Below are 23,964 nucleotides of genomic sequence, written 5' to 3' on the forward strand. Positions count from 1 at the left end.
AAGTCACACATGACAGCCACCATGGGGCCAGCTCCCAGGCCCAACACACCAAACCTCGCCCTTTCCCCTGGGAGATCACGGTTCAATTCCCGGCATCGACAAACCCCCAAAGTCAGCATTACAATATGATTTTTGCATCAGTTAAGGCTTGGCCTCTGACATCAAAGACCTTCCTTTATCACTGAACTTATGTGCAGCTTCACAACTTGACTAAGCCAGTCAGCAGGGTACAGCAGCCATGGGATGAGGCCGATCATGGAAAAGTATGAGGACGAGACAAATACATTAGTAAAATTGTCTGTAAAATAAGCGTTTAATATTTTTTAAATTGTCTGTCACTAATCCACACATCACCTCAGTAGGCATTAACATGGTTGACTCTGCATCAACCAGGTGTCACGTTCGGGGCAAGACGGAGACTCGGAAAAAAGGGGAGGTGAGGACCAAAATGCAGTTAAAAAGAAAGATTTATTTAAATAATAAACTAAATACAAAACAAGAACTAAGACCAGAACAAAGTATCAACCAAAAAACAACAAAGGCAAAAAACGATCAAATAAACACTTACAAGAAAGGAACCAAAACACGAAGGGACACGGGAGGCAGGACGCAGAGACGAATAAACCAGACGTGGTGCAACATGCAGGGGGTGACAGCGACAGCAACATCGACAGCAACAATGAACCAACAATGAGACAGGGGAAACACGTAAGCTGTGTCCCAATTCAGGGTCTGCAGCCTTCGGAGGACCCAGCCTATGCGGTCTACGGAGGCAACACCTTCGGAGACTCCTCCGGAGGCTGGGTCAACCGTCGGTAAATGGGACGGTCTAACCTACGGAGCATTTCCTGATTGCGTCGCGACGTCATCACTTCTGCCGGCCAAGCCCGGGAAAAACACCGGTCACAACTTAAAATACAGCGGACAGACGACATTACATTAATACAACTGACAAACGACATTACAGAAAACACAACTGACAGACGACAGACAATACAACTGACAGACGACATGGAGCCAGAGGTTTTGCTTTTGCTATTTTTCATTTATTTTTTGTTGGAGGAACAGGAGAGGCGGCTGCGGCGACACCGGCGGCTCGTTTATCTCCGGCTGGGAGAGAGCCGTGGGGAGGTAACGTTAAAGCCGTTATTTTAACCGATATTAATGTTCATACATAGCTAGCGTACTCCGTGGTAATTAATATTCCTGTTAATAAACGATACCGTTAAGTGACAAGCCATATTAAGTATAGATTGACATGGTTAATGTCATTTAATCATAAGACGTAATACAGGGTTCGCACAGGTGTTTCAAATCTAAAATCTTTGAAAATGCTGACATTTTAATGCTGTGTTTTTCAAGGTCTGAAAAGTGCTTGAATTTTAGTTTAAATGCTTGGTTTATAAAGTGAATGAATTGAATAGTAAAATGTGTACGAGCCCTGTAAATATTGAGAAGCCAAAGTGTATAGATGGACAGATAAAGCATTATTGGTCTAAGCTTTAACATTAATTAGAATAGTCGTATTGACTGAAATTCAATAGCTATTGTTCAATCATGTATGTCCTCCTGTTCTTACCTCCTTTATCCATCCAGACAATGCCACTGTACTGCCGCATCAACCTCAACGTTCCCATTTTTCAACTTTATTTTGACAATCACGACACGACCAAGGACTTCAGGCTGAGCAGAGAGTCCCTGGCGGTGCTGCTGGACCTTCTCCACCAGGAAAGACGACATGGATGGGGTGCCACAATAGAGACCTTGGTCTTTCTCTTCTGGCTGGCGAGTGGGACATCATACAGGGTGGTCTCAAGGGTGTTTGGGATGCCTCGCTCCACTGTTCACCGCATCGTCCATCGAGTTACTGAGGAGGTGGTGGCCATTCGCCACAGGGTCATCTACCTCCCCAAGACCGCAGACGACCTGGCGGCAGTAACTCAGGGGTTTGCAGGGCTGGCAAGACACAGAGCTTTTCGAAAAGCTGCTGGAGCAATCGACGGCTGCCACGTCAGGATCAAGCCACCAAGCGGCCCTGATGGTCAGTGCTATAGAAACAGAAAACTGTTTCCTTCCATTCTCCTGCAAGCAGTTTGTGACCATCAGGGCCGATTCATCGACACGTATGTGGGCTGGCCGGGGTCGGTGCACGACTCCAGGGTCCTCCGGCACAGCCCACTGTTCAGGCGTGGCATCTACCCTCCTCCAGGGTACTTCATCTTGGCAGACGGTGGATACCCATGCCTCCAACATCCACTCCCCCTCATCACTCCCTACAAAAGACCAGTGCAAGGTGTGGGAGCCCAGCGCTTCAACGCTCATCACTCCAGGGCACGCTCCATCATGCCTGGGTGCTGGTGACATCATGGCCCCAGAGGATGAAGTGCAGGACGACATGCAGGAGGATGAGGGGGAGAACGGGTTGGAGGCAGCCAGTGGAGCACCGTGGCGGGACCAGCTGTCTGCCGAGGTGTCTGCCCTGGAGGAGGGTTTACTCGACCATGATTACCTTTAGAGGGCAAGTAAAATCATTTTAAAGCTATTCCTATTTTAAGTGTTTTGTAAACAGTTTTGTTTCTTGAAGTATTTTGTGGTGGGATGTTTAAATGTTGTGCAGTAGTATTTAGTATTAATATTTTATTCTTGCCTCTCTTTTAAACATTTTAGTGACATGGCAGCCGTCAATTGCATCAGCCCTGCAAACCCCGATGATGGACGATGTGGTGGACAGTGGAGACATGCATCCCACACCCCCACCTCCCAGATGATGTCCCACTCATTGCCAGAAGACTCCAGGGTCCTTATTGTGGCATCCCATCCAGTCCAGCAGCACCACCAGGGACTCCTGCTCAGCCGACACTGTATATATGTTCCCTGTAAATAGTTATTTCTGATGATCTTTTTAGTTCTACATGTTAACACCCACCCACCCGACTTACTGTAACTGTAAATATTTAATGACCAAAAATAAATGTACTTTCCTGTCACTGAAAAGCAGTTCAGAAGTTAACTTTAGTTGTAAATAAGAAGTGGAACAGATAGTGTAGGTAATACGATTTTAATTAAACTATATACACAATATTTTTCATTAACAACTTACTAACAGAACTTAATTGAACAGAAAAAAAACATCCACACCCAAAAGAAAATTAACGCCTCTCAATCGCTCTCTCCAACAAACCAAAAAGTCTTTCCATTCTCTCTCTGCTCTCTCTCTCTCTTCTTTCCTCAATCTCCCTCTGTAATCTCATGTCCTCTCCAATACCTCATCCATGAGGACAAACCAGGGCCAGGTGGCAGCAGTGGGCCTCCCACCGACTCCCTGCCCTGTCCCTGGATCTTTGCATTCCTAAGGCAGAGGAAATCAATCACTTAAACAACAGCAATTGTCTGTAAAGTGTTTATTTAAAAAGTCTTGAAAAAGGAGTGCTTCATGGACATTTTTTGCAGGATTGTTCTAAACAAGACAGAAGCATTGATACAAGAGAGAAGCATTGATACAAGTTAAACACACACAAGATCACATAACAAATATGTAAAGATTCATCTCTGTACAGAACTTGGGTTAATGTATGTAACTTTTACTTACAGATATGTATAGAGAACAAATGGTCTATTTATTTATGCCTTAACAGTAACCTCCATCCAAGTGTGGCGGTGTTCTTGGCCCCTGTAAAGAGGTGGTCGTTCTCACCCCGGAGTTTAATAAATTCCTCCGTCTGCTCCTTGCTCCCTACAACAACACGACATGTAAAGCAGTTACGTCAACAGGCAAAATGATTGTACGATATAATAACGATATTAACAGTAATAATGATCCTAAGGTTAGCTCTGTATTCAATCCAAACGTTTACAGTTTTACAGCCTACAAATACAGCGGGGCTCACAACCCATCGTTAACGTTATATATTCAGCTGCATTCAGCTTTGGGCGCAGGAGAGGAGCGAACTGTAGCCTACACAACTTACAACGAGAACAAATTAACTTAACAGCTTCACGGTTACAATAAGATATAAGTTACCATCGAGCTTGTAACATTTGAAAGTGAAGGGTTTTAGGCTTACGTTACATTTAAAGGCTAACGTTAACAGAGCTCCTCGTACAAACAGCCTTTAGCTACATCACGTAGCTGGCCCTACATTCCGGTGGCTACACGTATTAGCATTATTAACTTCACGCATTTTAACATTTAAATATGTTTTAAGGCCCCTTGAACGTCCGGCGTTAAGCAAAAACCTGTTACTTACATTTAAATGTGTACACGGCACTGCTGCCGGTGCCGTGTACACATTTAAAAAAGCATCTTGGGATATGGGAGGCCGCGAAGGATAGTAGCGGTGCATCCTTCGCGCAGCTCTGTGACATAAGCGGCCTTCGAATGCAGCCTCCGAAGGCTGCAGACCCTGAATTGGGACACAGCTACAGACTATATACACAGGGAGGCAGGGAGCTGACGAGGAACAGGTGAAACACATCAGGGCAGGCATGGTAATCAACACGAGAGGGTGGGGGAGTCAAGACAGCGGAAACAACAAGGACCAGGAAGTACGAGACAGGAAATGACACTGAGGACAAAATAAAACAGGAAATCAAAACCAAGGAAACAGAACATGACAAAAACACAGATCATGACACCAGGCCTTGAACTCACAACCTCAAACTGTATCTCTAGATCATGTGACTTGTAACAAACTTTCAAAAGCCTTTGTCCAGTGAGTAGTATAGCTCGCTTAGATGCCCCAGAAAGAGGGGTTATACCCTTGCTGTAGGGACCCAGGGTTCAATTCCCCCGGCTACTTCTTTGCTGTGTGTCATTTCCTCCTGAAGAAGGGAGTAGTGTAACTAAATTTTTAAAAATAAACAGAATTATAGCTGCTGCGCAGCAATGGGTCGGGTCTGGGCTATTTTTGGCAAATTTAGGCAATTCTGAGCAACAAACAGGAGAATAGGAAGGCAAGACAGTTGACATTATAATGTTAATTTTGCACCAGTTCAGGCTGAAATCCACAATTTCTGAAACCAAAGACCATTGTCTATCGCACTGAGCTAATTGGTAAGTGGCAACTCAACTGTGGCTTCACAAATTGAGTAAGCCATTCACTGTCGCACAGGCAGATTTGAAACCACTGTAAAAAAAAAAAAAATAAGTTTTGAGGTAAAATTCTGATGTTTTTGTCAAACATCATCTACCATGACTCTAAAATGTTGTATTTGTTTCACAAAGACTACCAGGTATTTTGATGTATTACCATTATCAAGCAAGCAAGCAAGCAAAATTTATTTGTATAGCACTTTTCATAGAAGGGGTTCACAAAGTGCTTCACAACAGAGTCAAAGAGTAAAATAAGAATAGACAATTAAAATACAAAGGAGCATAGAAACATAATAGCATGGCAATATAAAACAAAGTTACGACAAAACACAGAAAACCCACCCCTACGTAAAAGCCAGTCGAAACAGCAGGGATTTCAGATCCTTTTTAAAAGATTTGATGGAGTTTAAAGTGCGTAGGGACAGTGGTAGGGCGTTCCAAAGTCTGGGGGCAACAGCTTGGAAGGCTCTGTCCCCTCTGGATTTAAAATGAGTGAGCGGGATGGTAAGCAGGCATTTACCAGAGGATCTGAGGGAGCGTGAGGGGGTATAAGATTTTAGCAGCTCTAAAATGTAGGAGGGGGCTTGACCATGTAAAGCCCTGAAAGTAAGAACTAAGATTTTAAAATGAATTCTAAAATGGATTGGGAGCCAATGGAGTTCTGCTAAAATCGGCGTGATGTGCGCACTTTTTCTCGTGTGGGTTAAAAGTCTAGCTGCGGAGTTCTGAACAGCCTGGAGGCCATGAAGTGCTTTTTGTTTAAGACATGTGAAAAGGCTGTTGCAGTAATCTAGACGTGAGGAGATAAAGGCATGGATGATCATCTCAAGTTCTGCTTTGGACACCATGGATCTTATCTTAGAGATGTTCCTCAGTTGGAAGAAGCAGTTTCTAATCAGCTTGCTGGTGTGGTGCTCAAGAGACATGGCTGAGTCAAAGATGACCCCGAGGTTCCGGAGACTCGTCTGGACGGAGGAGCCTACTATACCCAAGTGAGATTTGATAAAGGGGATGCGATTTTCGGGTGCAATAATCAGGGTCTCTGTCTTTTCTGAATTTAATTGCAAGTAATTTGAATTTAACCATTGTTTGATGGTGGACAAACAGCTGGTTAGTGAAGACAGTTTAAAAGACTCAGACTCATTAAAAGAACAATACAGTTGGATGTCATCAGCAAATAGATGATAAGAAACATGTTGGAACTGGCTAATTATCTGACCCAGGGGAAGAATGTATAAAAGGAATAGAATTGGCCCCAGCACCGAGCCTTGTGGAACCCCACAGGGCAGGGAGGCTGTTTCTGAGAAGATCTGGTTTGCACATACATTAAAACTTCTTTCAGAGAGATACGATTCAAACCATTTTAAGACGAGACCAGAGAACCCTAGGTCTTTGAGTCTGTTTGCCATAATTTCGTAATCAACAGTATCAAAGGCTGAGGAGAGGTCTAGTAGAACGAGGACTGAGTCTTTGCCAGAGTCGGCTGCCATCATAATATCACTTCACGGCTGGATTATTGTAATTCTTTGTATGTTGGTGTCGACCAGTCGTTGCTCCGTCGCCTGCAGCTCGTGCAAAATGCTGCCGCTCGTCTTCTGACTGGAAAAAGAAAGCGCGACCACATTACACCAGTCTTGGCCTCACTACACTGGCTCCCTGTCCGCTTCAGGATTGATTTTAAACTTTTGCTATTTGTTTTTAAAGCTTTAAATGGACTGGCTCCACTATACCTATCTGAACTTTTACACAGTCACAATCCAGCCAGAGCACTGAGGTCGGCAGATCAACTGCTCCTGAAAGTCCCCAGGACCAGACTTAAAACCAGAGGGGACCGAGCCTTTGCGGCAGCTGCCCCGAGGCTCTGGAATAGCTTGCCTTGGCATATTAAATCAGCCCAGACCCTAGAGGTTTTTAAGTCCCTATTGAAGACCCACCTGTTCTCCATGGCTTTTAATTCAGGCTGAGCATGACACCCGTCTACTGTATTTTGTGTATATTTTTATTTATTTATTTTTATTATTCTCATTGTATTGTATTGTATTTGTTTTACTGAACTGTACAGCACTTTGGTCAACCATTGGTCGTGAAAAATGTGCTCTATAAATAAAGTTTGATTTGATTTGATTTGATCACTAGAAACTCGAGTCAAGGCAGTTTCGGTAGAGTGATTTCTACGGAAACCCGACTGGAATTTATCCAGGACATTATTTGTCTCTAAGAACACTGTTAGTTCCTCTGCCACTATTTTCTCCAAAAGCTTGGACAAAAAAGGAAGCTTAGAGATTGGCCTGTAGTTTTTAGGTAGTGATGGATCCAGGGTGGAGCTTGAACCCACATTGTCTGGCACCAAGAACCAGCTCCTAGCCCTGAGCTAATTGTCTGGAAGTGCAATCAGCAAGGTATGATCTGTCAACATGGGAATTGAACCTGTGACCTAAAAGCAGAAGTCACACATTGTACAGACAGAGCTAAACAGACACATGATCAGCTCCCTCTGTCTGACCACTAACACTCAACCTGGCTGTGTGAGTTGTGGCGAGTCAGAGGAGTCCCTGATCTACACATTATGCTGGATAGCTCAGTGGGTAATGGTTAGGGGTGTAACGGTACACAAAAATCTCGGTTCGGTACGTACCTCGGTTTTGAGGTCACGGTTCGGTTCATTTTCGGTACAGTAAGAAAACAAAATGCAAAATATAAATGTGCTAGTTGTTTATTACTTTTGTGCTTTTAACAGTAGGAACATGCACTGGAGCTAGAATGCTGCTCAAAAATATAAATACAAGTATTTAAAATATTTATTTAAAAAATAAAAATAACAGACTGTTTCTTTAAAAAAAATTCTCCATCTGATGTGCAAAATTGAACAGTTGCAACACTAAATAGTTTCAAGTTGTTGCTCAGATTAAATAACATGAATAAGGCTCAGACTGTTTTTTTAAAAACAAATCTTTTCTCCATCTGATGTGCAAAATTGAACAGGGCAGGGAGAGGCTGTTTAAATGCGGTGGGGAGCTGTGTTTGCACTAAAGGCGGGTCCACACCGGACCGAAAATCGGCGTCTTTGAGAGAGTCGGCGTCCGTGACATGAGTCTCCTTGGTGTGGTCGCTCGAATCGGCCCACGTCGGCGTTCATTTCAGCCGATTCAAATGTGTAATCCGCCATTCGAGTCGGCCATATTAAGTAGCCCGACTTCATTTACCGACGCGAGTCGGGCAGTCGGTGCGGTGTGGACCCGCCTTAACGCTACGCTCGTCTTTCTCCTCGTTGTAGCGATGTTCACGTGGGGGTGGTGCCGTTTCAAATGCGTCAACAGGTTTGACGTGTTGCCAGAAACATACCCGACCTCACATGAACAATGTCGGCAAACCGCTTTGCCGAAGTGTTCCCAAACGGGAGACCTTAATGTCGCGGGAGGGTCCTCCAACTCTGGCTTGTTGCCAACGCTAGCGGCATTAGCCATGACGTCCGCTACTACTGCTGTTTATTGTGTCGCGGTGTGCGCAACTGCGCATGTGCGGCTGCAGCACGCTCCACAAATGCGGTCCTCTACTTAATATGTCCGTATGGAAACTCGTTCGGTACGCCTCCGTTCCGAACCGAGCACCCCGTACCGAAACGGTTCAATACAAATACATGTACCGTTACACCCCTAGTAATGGTACAGACTTTAGATTTGGAGGGTGGGGGTTAAAATCCTAGTCACAGCTAATCTTTGCCAGGGTCAACAAGATTTGCTGATGATGGTCTTGCTTTCTTATAATTAATGGTTGTGAAAATAAATTGGCAACAGAACATTTCAGTTATAGGACTGCCATTATTTGTATGTCTGATCAGAAGGTGTAAGGTAATAGACTAGTATGGTGGACAATTACCCCTTTTCCACAACGCAAACCTAGTTCAAGCACCGGGCCTGAGAACCTGTTTGCGTTTCCACCGGCTAGAGAGCTCAGAGAGGCATGTCATTACGTCACTGTATACGTCTGAGATTTCCCCGCAGCGCTAATTTCAAGCATAGCGAGGAAGCATAGCCACTAGTTGCTGCTGTTACGAACGTAATCACTAGCTTGGTAAACTAAAAAGAAATGTCGTTGGTTTGCAACGTGGTGAAACATTTTAAAAGTAAAACTTACCAGTGTTGGGACCTCACTAGAAGGACTACACAATGCGGCCTACAGAAGCCTACACATGTGGCCAGGACAATGGGACAAAGGAGATAAAAAAACTACAACCACCATTTTAGTGTCACCTCCACCTGGCCATGGGATCTGACGGCACACCGCTGGCGCTCCATTGGCTGCGAACTGCATGGGACTCCAGGGGGTCCCCCGGACCAGCCGTAAGCTATAAATCGCGCGGCCATCAGAAAAACTTTCTCTCTCCAAAGTAACTCGGTTACGCCAGGAGGTGAAGACCACGTCTACAGCGCTTCCCTTTGTCCTAGGCTTTCCCCCAAACTCGCTGGACGAGCAACAGACTGTTTTCCCCTCTTTTTTCTGTACTCGTTTCATTTTTCTTTTGTTTATCATTTTTGGATCCCGAGGAGACCACCGCGACAGCGCGACTCTCCCGTTCCCCGCGGTAAGAAGAAACGTTCTTCGTCCCAGCTGCCAGCAGAACGGATAACTCGACCCGTCTTTGTCTGAAATCAGCTGACTAAATCGCCGAGCCACGCGTTTGTTCCTGCAGAAGGGAGAAATACTAACTGTTTTCTTCAACTAATTGGATCCGGCGCTGAACCAGCGCCCCACAAACTACCGTCCGCTGCCGGCGTAAAGAAACGCCATCAACGCACGGGACGGAAACCTCACATCGACGCATCTCACATCGACAAAAGTAAGAGGCTATTTGTCTGGGCAGAAGCAGAGATTCGATAGTGTAGGACATGCTTGTAATTCTTGTTAATGTGTTTTAAGTTCTGATCGCGGATCGCCGAGTCCGTTTGTTCATGTGCTGCTGTATGTGAATTGTGATCTTGTACCCACGCAGCTGGGTTGATTTCTGTAACAGTGTTTCCGACTAACCTCCGCCATATTCGCGAGCTCAGAAAGCCTCTACTATCAGTTAAAAGACCGGTCTCGCGGAATAAATTCCAGTTCATTTACGCGAGCCCGTGTGATAGCAGCACGCTTTCTGTCCCTCCGAATATCGCTCGCGCATTTTCTCTCTCTTTGTTTGTGACCCGCTAACACACACACACATACACACCGCATACACGTGTCCTAAGCCAGCTGTTCCCGGCGGCCGCTAGGGACATAGCTACATCTGGTGGCTACATACGGCTATCTCTCTCTCTCTCTCGCTACTCCATCAGACCTCAGTGGCTCCGCCCCTGAACGCTGCGAGGAATAGCTCCACCTCTCTCTCTCTCGCTACCCCATCGAACCTCAGTGGCTCCGCCCCTGAACGCTGCGAGGAATAGCTCCATCTGGTGGCCGCCCATAGCCATCTACCTCTCTCTCTCTCTCTCTCGACACGCACGCACATGCACACGCACACGCACGCACACACACACATACGCACACACACACTCCACGTGTGTCTCTCCCTTTGTTTAAGCTTAGCTTTGTGTGTTAGGTAGTTAGGTAATAAGGCTTTGTTAATTGCAGTGTTATTGATTGTGATCGTTATTACTGATTTTAATAAATCTTATTATATTATAACTAGCGGTCTCTTGTGCTTGTTGTGTATATGTCACTGGATAACAGCAGGTTGTGAAGGCTAGTGCTTGAATTTCACGCCTTTTTAATTGTTCGATTGGTTTTGTACTCCTATGCCAATGATCACGATGATTGGCATGTGAGTATAAAACCTTCATATTGAGACTGAATACAGTTTTAGGTTATCTTTTCCCTGATCCCAGGGTGGTGCCCCGTTTATTCATGATTATATCATGATAATATATTAAATATAATTATTAATACCGATAATCATATTGATATTGATAGTTAACTGTTGAAAACCAAATCTGCCCCTGCTACAACCCCAACATAATTGCCGCCCCGTGTGAGGCCTTCTTAAACCAGCTTTATCCAGAGATTTATGCACAATAACCTGAGAGGTATAGTAATAATAATAATAGTAAATATTATTATTATGAATATGATTGTTTAAAAATCGATTTTCAAGGATCGATTTGTTTGTTCCCCATTACTATTTGCCAAGCAAGTACAGTTGAGGGTTGCATATGCATGTTGTGATTAGCCATTTATTGTTTAACAACAATACTAACAAACACAGGGTTAGGGATACTAAGACGCGTTATAACACTGTCATCACTCACCAGAGGTGCTAGAGACACCTCATTACCAGTCCACAGACTGTAGAAGTGTATTAACATTTCCATTGTAAGTCACAGGTCGACGCCGCTCACCTGTGCACCAACATCAGCATAACAACATACATTCTTTTTCGCTGTTAAAACCAAACAAGTGAAGCCACCGGGTTCTGCCTTTTACTAGAGGTAAAATGAGCAACTACGGCCCGAAAGAACAAGGAGCTGAGGCTCCCCAGGTATCAGTCGACGCAGACCTGCAGGATGCGGTCGCTGGTCTCATCCACCTGTCCCTTGAGGACAGGGAAAACCTGGAGCACTATGATGTAGTGACATGCAATGATCAACTCCAGGAGCTTGTTGATTATGTTAATCACCCGTCAGGGAAACCACAACGCACAATCGCTGACGTGGTGGGTCGAATCTTCCTCCTGTCTCAGCGCAGAGCACAACTGCAGAAAGCTGAGGATGAGGAGTTAATCAATCGACTGGGTCATGCGACCACCTCCCTGCGACAGGAAGTGGCCGAACTGAAGGTGGAGAGGGAGGAAGCCCTCCGTAGGCCATGCAGGGAGGAGGAGAGAGAACTCCAGCGTGAGGAAACTCAGGCTGCCCAGGTAGGTACACCCCCAGACACGGATATGCCTGACCTGTCGGACCTTGAAACCGCGCCCCCCACGGACGCACACCGTCCCATGCGCAGGGAGAGACTTGTCCAGTCGGAAGAGCCCGAACGTTGGTGCTACCAGGCGCCACCGTCCACCCACCCACTGGAACGAGAAGCCCCACCTCACAAGTGGAGCTACTCCCAGCGGGACGAGTCCCCACGCCGAAGTCTGAGCCATTTCCCAGTGGCTCGGAGCTCGACGGGGAATTCCAGATTCCCACGGATGCACCACCGACACTCGTTAGGAGAGTCACGCATGCCACGGACTCCATCCCCACCTCCAAGGGGGAGGGTTCATTCTGTCCGAGACAATTACCGTGGTGATAACGGGTCGTCAAGTGAATCAGATGGCCCATATCCAGCCGAAAACCATGGCCTGCGCACCCGACAGTTAGAGTCCCTCGCCAGAGACATCGAACGGTTTGATCCGACTCACAAAGAGTCTGATATTGATGGCTATCTCAAAGAGATAGACCACTGTCTGTGTGACCTACCCCATGCCTCCTCACGCGAGAAGCTCAAGCTAATCTGGAAGACCACTACCAGACATGTCCACAGTTTCATAGAAACACTCGCACCCAGAAACCGGGACCGATACTCCAGACTTTGTGAAGCACTCAAGGAGGAGTATAGCCGGTACAGGGACCCCGCCTCCGCCACGCTCGGCGCCCTCGCTGTTCTACACAGGAAGCAGGAACCACCCAGGGAGTACTATAGGCGCTTCAGGGCCGCCTATGCTCAGGGCCGTAACTCCCCAGGAGTGGAGGAAGAGCCTGCCTTCAAGGCCCTCTTCCTGCATAACCTACACGAAAGTGTGCGCTACGATGTCACCATGCACTGCAGGACATACCGACTCTCCATGCAAGAGGTTCGTAATTTCGCACAGATGTCATGGGAGACCCGGATGCGACCCACAAGGTCACCCGAGGAGGACGCCAGAGTCCTGGGGATCCAAACCGCGGAACACACAGGCCTAGGTCTGGAGGGAGATGAAGTGCCTCAGCCAAGGGTAAGTACCAGACCAGTACAACAGGCACACCGGGAACCTAACCAGCAACAATGGCGACAGAACCAAGGGGGTGAGCGGAACGCACGCCCCTGGAATCACACAGAACCCAGGAACGAAAATAACCCCAGGAATAAGGTCCAGTTTGAACGCAAACAAGAGGGTAAGTATAATTCCTGGGCGACAAACTCCCGAATGAGAGAAAAGGATATGGACGACCTGGTCGACAAGCTGACAAAAGCGATAGGGTTGCGGCTCAACCCGGCCCAATGGTCACAGCCGGCACCAAGCTCCCCACAAAAGCCCGGCAAGAACCCGGACACGGAGCCTCCGCCTACATGACTAGGCCGGGCCGTTCCCACTTCCACCGCCAAGGTTTGCTTGGTAGGATGGGCGGGGGAACCAAAATCAGACTCGGCAACCAAGGCCATCGACCCGTCGCAACCCCCTTTCTTGACTTTCCTAGGAGATCTTGTTCGCAAAGGCCACGCTAGACGCATTTATACCTCGGTGGTGGTAAGGGGGTGTGTCAACATCCTCGCCCTACTCGACTCAGGCTCTGAGATCAGTCTAATGTGCCAACGCACCTTTGCGGAGGTGACCCGAACCATGCTCTCCCTAGGTAAACCACTTCAAATTGAGCCCTGCCACGTTAGCATCACCAGCTACACGCAGGACAGGTCACCCATCACAGAACGTGCGTGGGTCGACCTCACGTTTCAGGGAGTCACTCTTGTGCACCCCATCCACATTTGTGCCATTGACACCGAACCACTTCTCATTGGTCAGGATCTCCTGGACCGGCTGGCACCGCTTATCGACTGCCATCAGGGGCGCATCTGGGCTCAGGTCGAGACGCCAAAACCGCTCCACCCCTCAGGTGGCCTGATGGCCTCCGACGAACGAGTCGCCGTCATCCAAGAGTCCAGAGACCCTCTACCAATGCAGATGCCTTTTCCAGAGCCTAATCCTGGCTCTGCTCGAACCGCACCGCTTGCGAGCCCACAACTCCAAGCCGGTGACTTGAGTGCTTTCCGACACCACGGATCCTTCCTGTGTCCGCTGGAGAACCGAAACCCAGCACTTTACAGCCCCCATCTGGTTGGCGGTGTGCATCTCAATGACACCCATGTCCCAGAAGCGATCCTGGGGCTTTGGTCAGAGAAGACAGCCGTCAGTCAAGATCTGTACCACCATCTGTGCCAGTATCAACCTCTCCCAGTTTTCGCGCCTCTCAACCACCACCTCCTTTCTGCAGAATCACCGCAGATTCACCTTAAGGCGGTGGGAGTGTGCGCCCTCTCGATCCGTATTGGGAAGAAACAGGTTGACCATTTCATAAGCGTAGTGCCCAAACTACATCCACCATTCCTTTTAGGTGCTGATATTCTGGTCAGACTTGGCACCAAACTGGACACGGTCAATCAGATTCTTTGGTCCCAGGCTAACGCTAAGAGCGAGCCCCTGCCCATTGAACTTGAACACCTGACATCAGGCCAAACCATCCCAGAGGCATGTCAGGTTGCCAGCGAAGTTGACATGATGGTCCCTGCCAGGACCGCAGGTGTCCCCATCCGGCTCGCCATCCTTAAGGGACAGAAGATGCCTGGCTCCCAAGCATTCTTCCAGCCCTTACCCCATTTCTGGGAACTTAACCTTACAGTCTGCGGCACGCCCCTGCTTGTGTTGAACAATCGTTCGACCAACATCCTGGTCCAAAACTTAGACGATGTCCTTTTCACATTCCCAACCGCAATGATCACCATGGCCCGCCGTGAAACCCTTCACGGTGAAGCCATTTGTGGCACAGCGCTGGGAAAAGGGGGTGATCTGGTCGTCTACGCATTAACGACTCAATCGACCGAAGCAACCTCAGGTGAGACACACCAACCACCTGAGGAACCCTATTCGGGCTTTGAGTCTGAGATAACCCAACAGCTTGCCAAAGCAGATGCCCTCACTACCGAGGACCAGAGAGACGCGCTACGGAAGTTGTTCCACGACTTCCAGCTGATCTTCTCCCGAGACTCGCAGGACTGTGGGGAGACCCAACTTCACACGGTCCGCATCCCCACTGATCCGAATGCGCCACCGACCTTCGTACGCCAGTACAGGATCCCGTTAGCCGCATACGAGTCTATCCGAGACATCCTGGACAAATTGCTGGAGAAGCAAATCATCCGGGAGTGCAACTCAACATGTAATTCTCCAATCTGGCCGGTCTTGAAACCCACTGGGAAATGGCGTCTCACCATCGACTACCGGCCACTGAACAAACAGGTTCCTCTCTCCCGCTGGCCCATGATTCACCTGGATCAGGAGCTAGCTAAAGTCAAGGGAGCCCGCTTCTTCTCAACGGTAGACATCGCTAATGGTTTCTGGACAATGAAAGTTGATCCAACCGACCAGTACAAGCTTGCCTTCTCCTTTGGGAACCGCCAGTATACCTGGAATCGCTGCCCTTTTGGGTATTTGAACTCCCCCGCCGAGTTCAACATTTTCCTCCACAAGGCGATGAGTGACGCGGCTGCACGCGGTAACCTCATCTATGTGGACGACATCCTCATGAGGAGTCGAACCTTCGAGATCGTCGGTAAGCTATCACCAGTGGCTTACCGCATCAGGGTCTCACAACCAAGGCACCCAGCCACACACAAGTGGGTTCATGCGAATCAGATCAAGCCCTACAAACCTGTCACACCTCTTAGAGATCGCAGTTGCCGCACCCGAAAGGGGGAGGCAGTCTCCCTCTCACCCAGGAGAAGACTCACCATAGCCACAGCAGGGTAACCGCATGCACTAACACCTAAACATCAAACCCTTCTCACAGTGACAACCACTGCAGAACTTAGGCAACACCCCCTCAGGGAATCGTAGCCACTGTCAACTTACACTCCAGCCTGCTCAATAACACCTTACATGCCTTAGATGCCTGGTCACGAAAATCCTCCAATCCGCTATTACAACTGTGGTACAACCTTCATAAATGCATTTGGTTTATAGTCTTGGCAATGCAATCCCGATCTCAGTAGAGCCCAGGAACCTGGGCATATAATTCATCCTCAATCTATCTATCATAGGGAAACAGGATACGCATAGGCTAAAGCCATACTAAATGTTAGGTTCTGGAGAGATACCACACACATCCCACAGGCTAACTCCAACCTCCACCCGGAGTAAGCCTAGCGACCACTAACCCCTTTTCCTTTTCCTCGCTTTCCTTCCGTCTTCGTTCTGTTTTTCATAATAGGAATGGGTCCTGTTTGAAATTTCCCGAATGAAATGATAATGCTGATGTTTGTATAAATTGTGCCTTAGTGATGTTTAATATAGGTTAGATAGTTAGAAGTCTCTGCCCAGACTTTGCCTCAATCTCTGTCCAGACTTTGCCTCAATCTCTGTCCAGACAATGCCTCCATCAAGTTATGGACTTTAACCTGAATGACTGTTTAACCTCTTTTCCATGGAATATACAGACTGTTTGGACTTCCACGTGTTTCAACGAATACATGGACGGTTCGGCCCTTATGTTGCTCCAAAGGTTGCGTCCCACACCTCAACCTTCAGACCAAAAGGGGGACTGTTGGGACCTCACTAGAAGGACTACACAATGCGGCCTACAGAAGCCTACACATGCGGCCAGGACAATGGGACAAAGGAGATAAAAAAACTACAACCACCATTTTAGTGTCACCTCCACCTGGCCACGGGATCTGACGGCACACCGCTGGCGCTCCATTGGCTGCGAACTGCATGGGACTCCAGGGGGTCCCCCGGACCAGCCGTAAGCTATAAATCCCGCGGCCATCAGAAAAACTTTCTCTCTCCAAAGTAACTCGGTTACGCCAGGAGGTGAAGACCACGTCTACAGCGCTTCCCTTTGTCTTTCCCCCAAACTCGCTGGACGAGCAACAGACTGTTTTCCCCTCTTTTTTCTCTACTCGTTTCATTTTTCTTTTGTTTATCATTTTTGGATCCCGAGGAGACCACCACGACAGCGCGACTCTCCCGTTCCCCGCGGTAAGAAGAAACTTTCTTCGTCCCAGCTGCCAGCAGAACGGATAACTCGACCCGTCTTTGTCTGAAATCAGCTGACTAAATCGCCGAGCCACGTGATTGTTCCTGCAGAAGGGAGAAATACTAACTGTTTTCTTCAACTAATTGGATCCGGCGCTGAACCAGCGCCCCACAAACTACCGTCCGCTGCCGGCGTAAAGAAACGCCATCAACGCACGGGACGGAAACCTCACATCGACGCATCTCACATCGACAAAAGTAAGAGGCTATTTGTCTGGGCAGAAGCAGAGATTCGATAGTGTAGGACATGCTTGTAATTCTTGTTAATGTGTTTTAAGTTCTGATCGCGGATCGCCGAGTCCGTTTGTTCATGTGCTGCTGTATGTGAATTGTGATCGTGTACCCACGCAGCTGGGTTGATTTCTGTAACAGTGTTTCTGACTAACCTCCGCCATATTCGCGAGCTCAGAAAGCCTCTACTATCAGTGAAAAGACCGGTCTCGCGGAATAAATTCCAGTTCATTCACGCGAGCCCGTGTGATAGCAGCACGCTTTCTGTCCCTCCGAATATCGCTCGCGCATTTTCTCTCTCTTTGTTTGTGACCCGCTAACACACACACACATACACGCCGCACACACGTGTCCTAAGCCAGCTGTTCCCGGCGGCCGCTAGGGACATAGCTACATCTGGTGGCTACATACGGCTATCTCTCTCTCTCTCTCGCTACTCCATCAGACCTCAGTGGCTCCGCCCCTGAACGCTGCGAGGAATAGCTCCACCTCTCTCTCTCTCGCTACCCCATCGAACCTCAGTGGCTCCGCCCCTGAACGCTGCGAGGAATAGCTCCATCTGGTGGCCGCCCATAGCCATCTACCTCTCTCTCTCTCTCTCGACACGCACGCACACGCACATGCACATGCACACGCACACGCACGCACACACACACATACGCACACACACACTCCACGTGTGTCTCTCCCTTTGTTTAAGCTTAGCTTTGTGTGTTAGGTAGTTAGGTAATAAGGCTTTGTTAATTGCAGTGTTATTGATTGTGATCGTTATTACTGATTTTAATAAATCTTATTATATTATAACTAGCGGTCTCTTGTGCTTGTTGTGTATATGTCACTGGATAACAGCAGGTTGTGAAGGCTAGTGCTTGAATTTCACGCCTTTTTAATTGTTCGATTGGTTTTGTACTCCTATGCCAATGATCACGATGATTGGCATGTGAGTATAAAACCTTCATATTGAGACTGAATACAGTTTTAGGTTATCTTTTCCCTGATCCCAGGGTGGTGCCCCGTTTATTCATGATTATATCATGATAATATATTAAATATAATTATTAATACCGATAATCATATTGATATTGATAGTTAACTGTTGATAACCAAATCTGCCCCTGCTACAACCCCAACACCAGGAACAGTAATGTTAGTAAAACTCAGCAGCAGCATATTTTCCCCCGTCGCCTCGAGCGTTAACCGCGCCCCCAGCCCCTGACGTAGGTTTGCGAACGGTTTGTGAACCGTTGTAGCCCAGCAAAGAGTCGGTGCCGCTCTGGAACCAGTTTTCCTGGCCGAGAGCCGGTTCTTTGTCTGTGGAAACTGGAAGAACTGGTTCACCATTAGGCACCGGCTCTGAACCGGCCCTCAAAATGCCTCGGTGGAAAAGGGGCAAATGATGACTCAATGCAGCTAGCTGGTTAGCTCAGTCTCTACTGCCAGTGACTTTAGACTGGGTGGCAGGTGTTCAAATCCCAAGATGGGCAGTTACAGTTTGATCAACAGGATCTGGAGAAGAAGAAAAAAACAAATACACAAAAAAATGGATACGAAAAGTATTTGTATCAGTAGTCACAAGGAATTGTATTTTGCACCATTATTGGTAAGTGTTATCAGGAAGTATGTCCCTGGTGACACAGGATCTTATACCCATGCTTTCAACAATCCCTGAAGAACTCTTTCTTCCAAAAACGGGCCTCTGGATCAAAATAGTTCTTACTGGAACCCTTAGTGTTACCAAGAACCCTTTTAAAACCCTTTATTCAGGAAAGGGGTTTTAAAGGGTTCTCTGGATCAAAATGGTTCTTACTGGAACCATTAGTGTTACCAAGAACCCTTGAAAAAGCCTTTCTTCGGGAAAGGGTTTTTCAGAAGCAAATGGTTCCAGGTGGAACCTCAGCCCTTGTAGAAGAACCCTATTGGAACCCTTATTTCTAAGAGTGTACACCTTGATTTGTTATTCCCACCAACATAAAGTGAAGAAGAGACCGGGGTCGGGGCCAATCAGAGATGAAGGCCTGCGCCTACTATGTCTCTGATTGGCTCAGACTGCTAGATGTTAGGTGCACTGGTGTGACCAAGGAAAATATTTAGTTGCAATTCACTGATTTTTGGTCACACCTGGGCCCAAAATGATTGCACTTTGGAGCCCTGCATTTTGTGCGGTACTGCCCCTTTAAGGTCACACCACAGCATCTAGGTGGGACTTGAGTCAGGACTTTGACTAGGCCACTGGTCTCTTTTGGGTCCTCCTGGATGAGTTGGCGATGTGATCTTGGTGGAGTTTTGGTTGCCGGTCGGTCCTCGGAAAGTTCTCCACTGTTCCATGTTCTCTCCATTTGTTAATAATGGCTCTCACTGTAGGGCTGCACGGTGGTGTAGTGGGTAGCACTGTCACCTCACAGTGAGAGGGAGGTTCGATTCCCGGTTCGGGTTCCTTCTGTGAGTTTGCATGTTCTCCCCATGTGAGCGTGGGTTCTCTCTGGGTTCTCCGGCTTCCTCCCACAGACATGCCGAACCTGTCTGTCTCTACATGTCAGCCCTGTGATAGACTGGTTACCTGCCTGTCTCTACATGTCAGCAGTGTGATAGACTGGTTACCTCTCTGTCTCTACATGTCGGCCCTGTGATAGACTGGTTACCTGTCTGTCTCTACATATCAGCCCTGTTTTAGACTGGTTACCTGTCTGTCTCTACATGTCAGCCTCGCCCAATGTCAGCTGGGATCAGCTCCAGCCCCCCACGATCCTGAATACAGGATAAAGCGGTAGACGATGGATGGATGAGCTCTCACTGTGGTTTGTCGGAGTCCTAGAGCCTTGGAAATGTCTTTGTAACTCTTTCCAGACTTATACATGGCAATGATTATTTTCCTTATCTTACTTTTTTTTGTACAGCATCATGTGCTGCTTAGTGAGACATTTTAGCTTCACATTGCATTTTCTATTTTAGTGTTCAGATTGAACAGTAATCGTTCCTGGGTGTGTCTTGTGAAATTGAACCCAATTATCAGTTAGATTTGGTTGATTGAGTAACCAAGGGGGTCAATTACTTCTTCACAGAGGGCCTGGTAATGTTGGATGTTTTTTTTCCCCTTTAATGAATAAAATAAGCATATAAGTGTGACAAATATGCAAAATATGAAGAAATCAGGAAGGGGGCAAATACTTTTTCATTGCTCTGTATGTAGTAGCAAATACTTTTTCATTGCTCTGTATGTAGTAGTTAATGTTAAGAGACAAAATTTGTATCCAGTTAGAACATTTAAAAGATATTCTACATGTCAAAGTCTCATTTAGTGGTCTTTAACTGTTGAAGTATCAGACTGTGGAACTCCGTACAAGTAAAGATTTTACACCATCGTGAGGTAAGAGGCCTCTCTCTGTAGGCCTTTTTACACAGATGATTACGCTGTAATCGTGGAAAGGAGAGTGAAAAATATATAATAACGCTGCAACAGTGTCTCTTTTTACAAAGCACCCCGTCTTTGCAGAACGAGAGTGATGTCACATGGCTGATGAGAGTACTGCTGCCCATGTGACGTGTTCAGTGAGCGTCGGAAATCCAATAATCACACTAACAGGTCTCTCTGTGTGTTGGGTACCAGGATATAACGTTACTCACACTAACAACAGTGCTCTCTGTGTGTTCGGTACCAGGATGTAACTTTATTCACACTGACAACAGGTCTCTCTATGTTTTGGGTACCAGGATGTAACGTTACTCACACTAACAACAGTGCTCTCTGTGTGTTCGGTACCAGGATGTAATTTTGAACCGGTGCCGCTCTAGCGGGGGAAACGAGGGCAGCGCCGGCGGGGGGCCAGCGGGTCACGTCGGCGGACCCTCCTCCTCCGCCTCGGGGTACCCGATGCCAGAGTCCGTGAGCCTCCTCCGGGAGCCACGTCCCCAGGGAGAGTCGGGGCCACCTTTGACTACGACCTCAGATCAGATGAGACAACCCGCTGAATTTAAGCATATTACTAAGCGGAGGAAAATAAACTATCTAGGATTCCCTCAGTAGCGGCGAGTGAAGAGGGAAGAGCCAAGCGCCGAATCCCCGTCCGACGGGCGGACGTGGGAAATGTGGCGTACGGAAGGCCGCTTGCCCGGTGTCGCTCGGGGGCCTGAGTCCTTCTGATCAACTCTTTGCTGGGCTGGAACTGGGCCCGGCTTACGTTAGGGGCTGGGGGCGGGGTTAACGCTTGAGGCAACGGGGGAAAATACGCCACTGCGGAGTTTTACTAACGTTACTGTGTAAGTTTCACTTTTAAAATGTTTCACCTCGTTGCTAACCAACGACACATTTCTGTTTAGTTTACCAAGCTAGTGATTACGTTCGTAACAGCAGCAACTAGTGGCTATGCTTCCTCAGGTAATGTAAGCCGACCGGCTAGCTAGCCAGCTAGCGTGATATTGCTAACAACAACGTTAGCATGCCACTTTCTGACTGCCGTTGGCTCACTAAACGTTACCAACTACCAACGTAACATAACATCTGTGTTCACGGCGTCGTGGACACGTTTGTGATTAAACCGCTGTTCTCTGGTTTGTGTTTGTAGAGCTGTCGGACATCGGTGATATTGAACGGAGGTCCAACCTGCAGATGACTAAACATAAAACACTCCGATCTATTGATCACACACTGTTCTACACTTTAAAAAATGTTGTGATTTTAGTATTTTGTGTATTTTATTGTTATTGTATTATTTGCCAAAATAAACACTTTTTCTGAAGAGACATGTCTGCTATGCTTGAAATTAGTTGTAACATTACTCACACTAACAACAGGTCTCTCTGTGTGTTGGGCACCAGGATGTAACGTTACTCACACCAAAAACAGGTCTCTCTGTGTGTTGGGTACCAGGATATAACGTTACTCACACTAACAACAGGGCTCTCTGTGTGTTGGGTACCAGGATGTAACGTTACTCACACTATTAACAGGTCTCTCTCTGTGTGTTCAGTACCAGGATGTAACGTTACTCACACTAATAACAGGTCTCTCTCCTTCTTTCTCTTCCTGCTAATAAAAAGAAATGCTCGATAAAACACATCAGCTAAGATAATGTTATATTAGTGGTTGAATGTGAGACAAGCTAACGGTCGTGTTGGTGACATACGTCGTGTGATGTTGTTCACTGAGCTGTTTCACACTACACTAAATAATGCTACAACAAAATTGACTTTAAATTGACATCCCAGTCTGATTTATTAAACTAGTTTTATCACCAACACAATGTAACATACACTTGGTTTAATTGTTCTATATGATTTTTGATTTGAACAGTTAGGTACATCTGCCATTTCTGAGTGATCATGGACCCAAATGGTAGTGTTACAGGAAGGTGTGGAACCTGAAAAACCAGCTACCCTTGACAAACTGGTTCCTCTTAGAACTATTTGTGTTCCGGGAGAAATGTGTCCTCTACTATTCAAGTCTGAAGACTCAATACTGTTCCAACAGGACATTTGTTTTTAAACTGTCTCAACTCTAAACCTGTTTGATAAGGTTGTTTAAGTAGATCTGTGTGTGTGTGTGTGTGTGTGTGTGTGGCTCATTTAATAAGTTTTCTCCTGTGTATCATTCATAATAATAAATCAATGATTTAGTTAATTAATTAATTAATTGCTACCATTCCAAGTACCAAGTACACTATTTTATAATGGTAAACACCACTGATCAGCCTGTTAACAGAAGTCAAATGTAAACAAACCATAATATGGTCAAAATGCATCAAATATGTCAAAATGCTTAAGCTGTCTATGAGCAATATTATTAGACAGCTTAAGCATTTGACACCGTTCAATAAACAACAATTTCTGCTGAAATTGCAGTTTGAAAACGGAATGCTATAAAGTTGATGCTACCCTAAATGTCTGTATCAATGTGTAAGAAAGTGAAGTATTATAAATAGTTGAAAAAGTGGGAATGGGTAAGTATTAATATCATTGCAAAGTTGAATGATGCTTTTTTTTATTAAGAAACTAGGTCCATCCCAAGACTCCTGTTAACATACACTGAGAGTTGGAGCCTTTTTTAAACAATATTTTTTATTGATTTTTACAGATACACATACATTATTGGTCCATAGCATAGCAAACGGCATACATCATAGCAAAAGATAGCAGTGACAATACACAAAGTGGAACAATCCCTTCATCATCTCAGATAGCAAGGTTTGACTACACCTAATCCCTAAAAGGTCCAGAGGCCCTTCCCATTTTTTAAAAAACAGATCAATTCTCCCACCAATACAACCACGGTCTATCTAAGGTTATGACATCAGATGTCAGATATTTCCACATTTGGACGTTGGGAGGATCAGCACTAACCCACTTTGTCATTATACACTTCCTTGCCAACATCAGTAGAGACTGGACTATGTCTTTGTGCATCCTCAGAGAGTCTAGCAGACTCCCCAGTTGGCACAGTGGATCAGGGAGCAGTTGCTGCCCTATAACTATACTTATTTCTGTGCATACTGCTTTCCAGAAGAGTTGGATTGTACCACACTCCCAGAAGTTGGAACCTTTTAATTTCAAAAAGAATGATCATCCTTTTATTTAGAAGAGGTGAGGAAGAGGGATAGACTAAATCAGACTGATGTCCACAGGG

General features: G+C 46.6%; 1 protein-coding gene across 1 annotated transcript in view; it reads left to right on the forward strand.

The window, feature by feature from the left end:
- The window catches only part of lrrk1 (leucine-rich repeat kinase 1), a 196,799-nt gene that overhangs the window by 58,855 nt on the left and 113,980 nt on the right, over positions 1–23,964 (forward strand). The window lies entirely within an intron of this gene.

Source organism: Eutrigla gurnardus (genome assembly GCF_963514095.1).
Source record: "Eutrigla gurnardus genome assembly, chromosome: 1".
NCBI classification, from domain to species: Eukaryota; Metazoa; Chordata; class Actinopteri; order Perciformes; family Triglidae; genus Eutrigla; species Eutrigla gurnardus.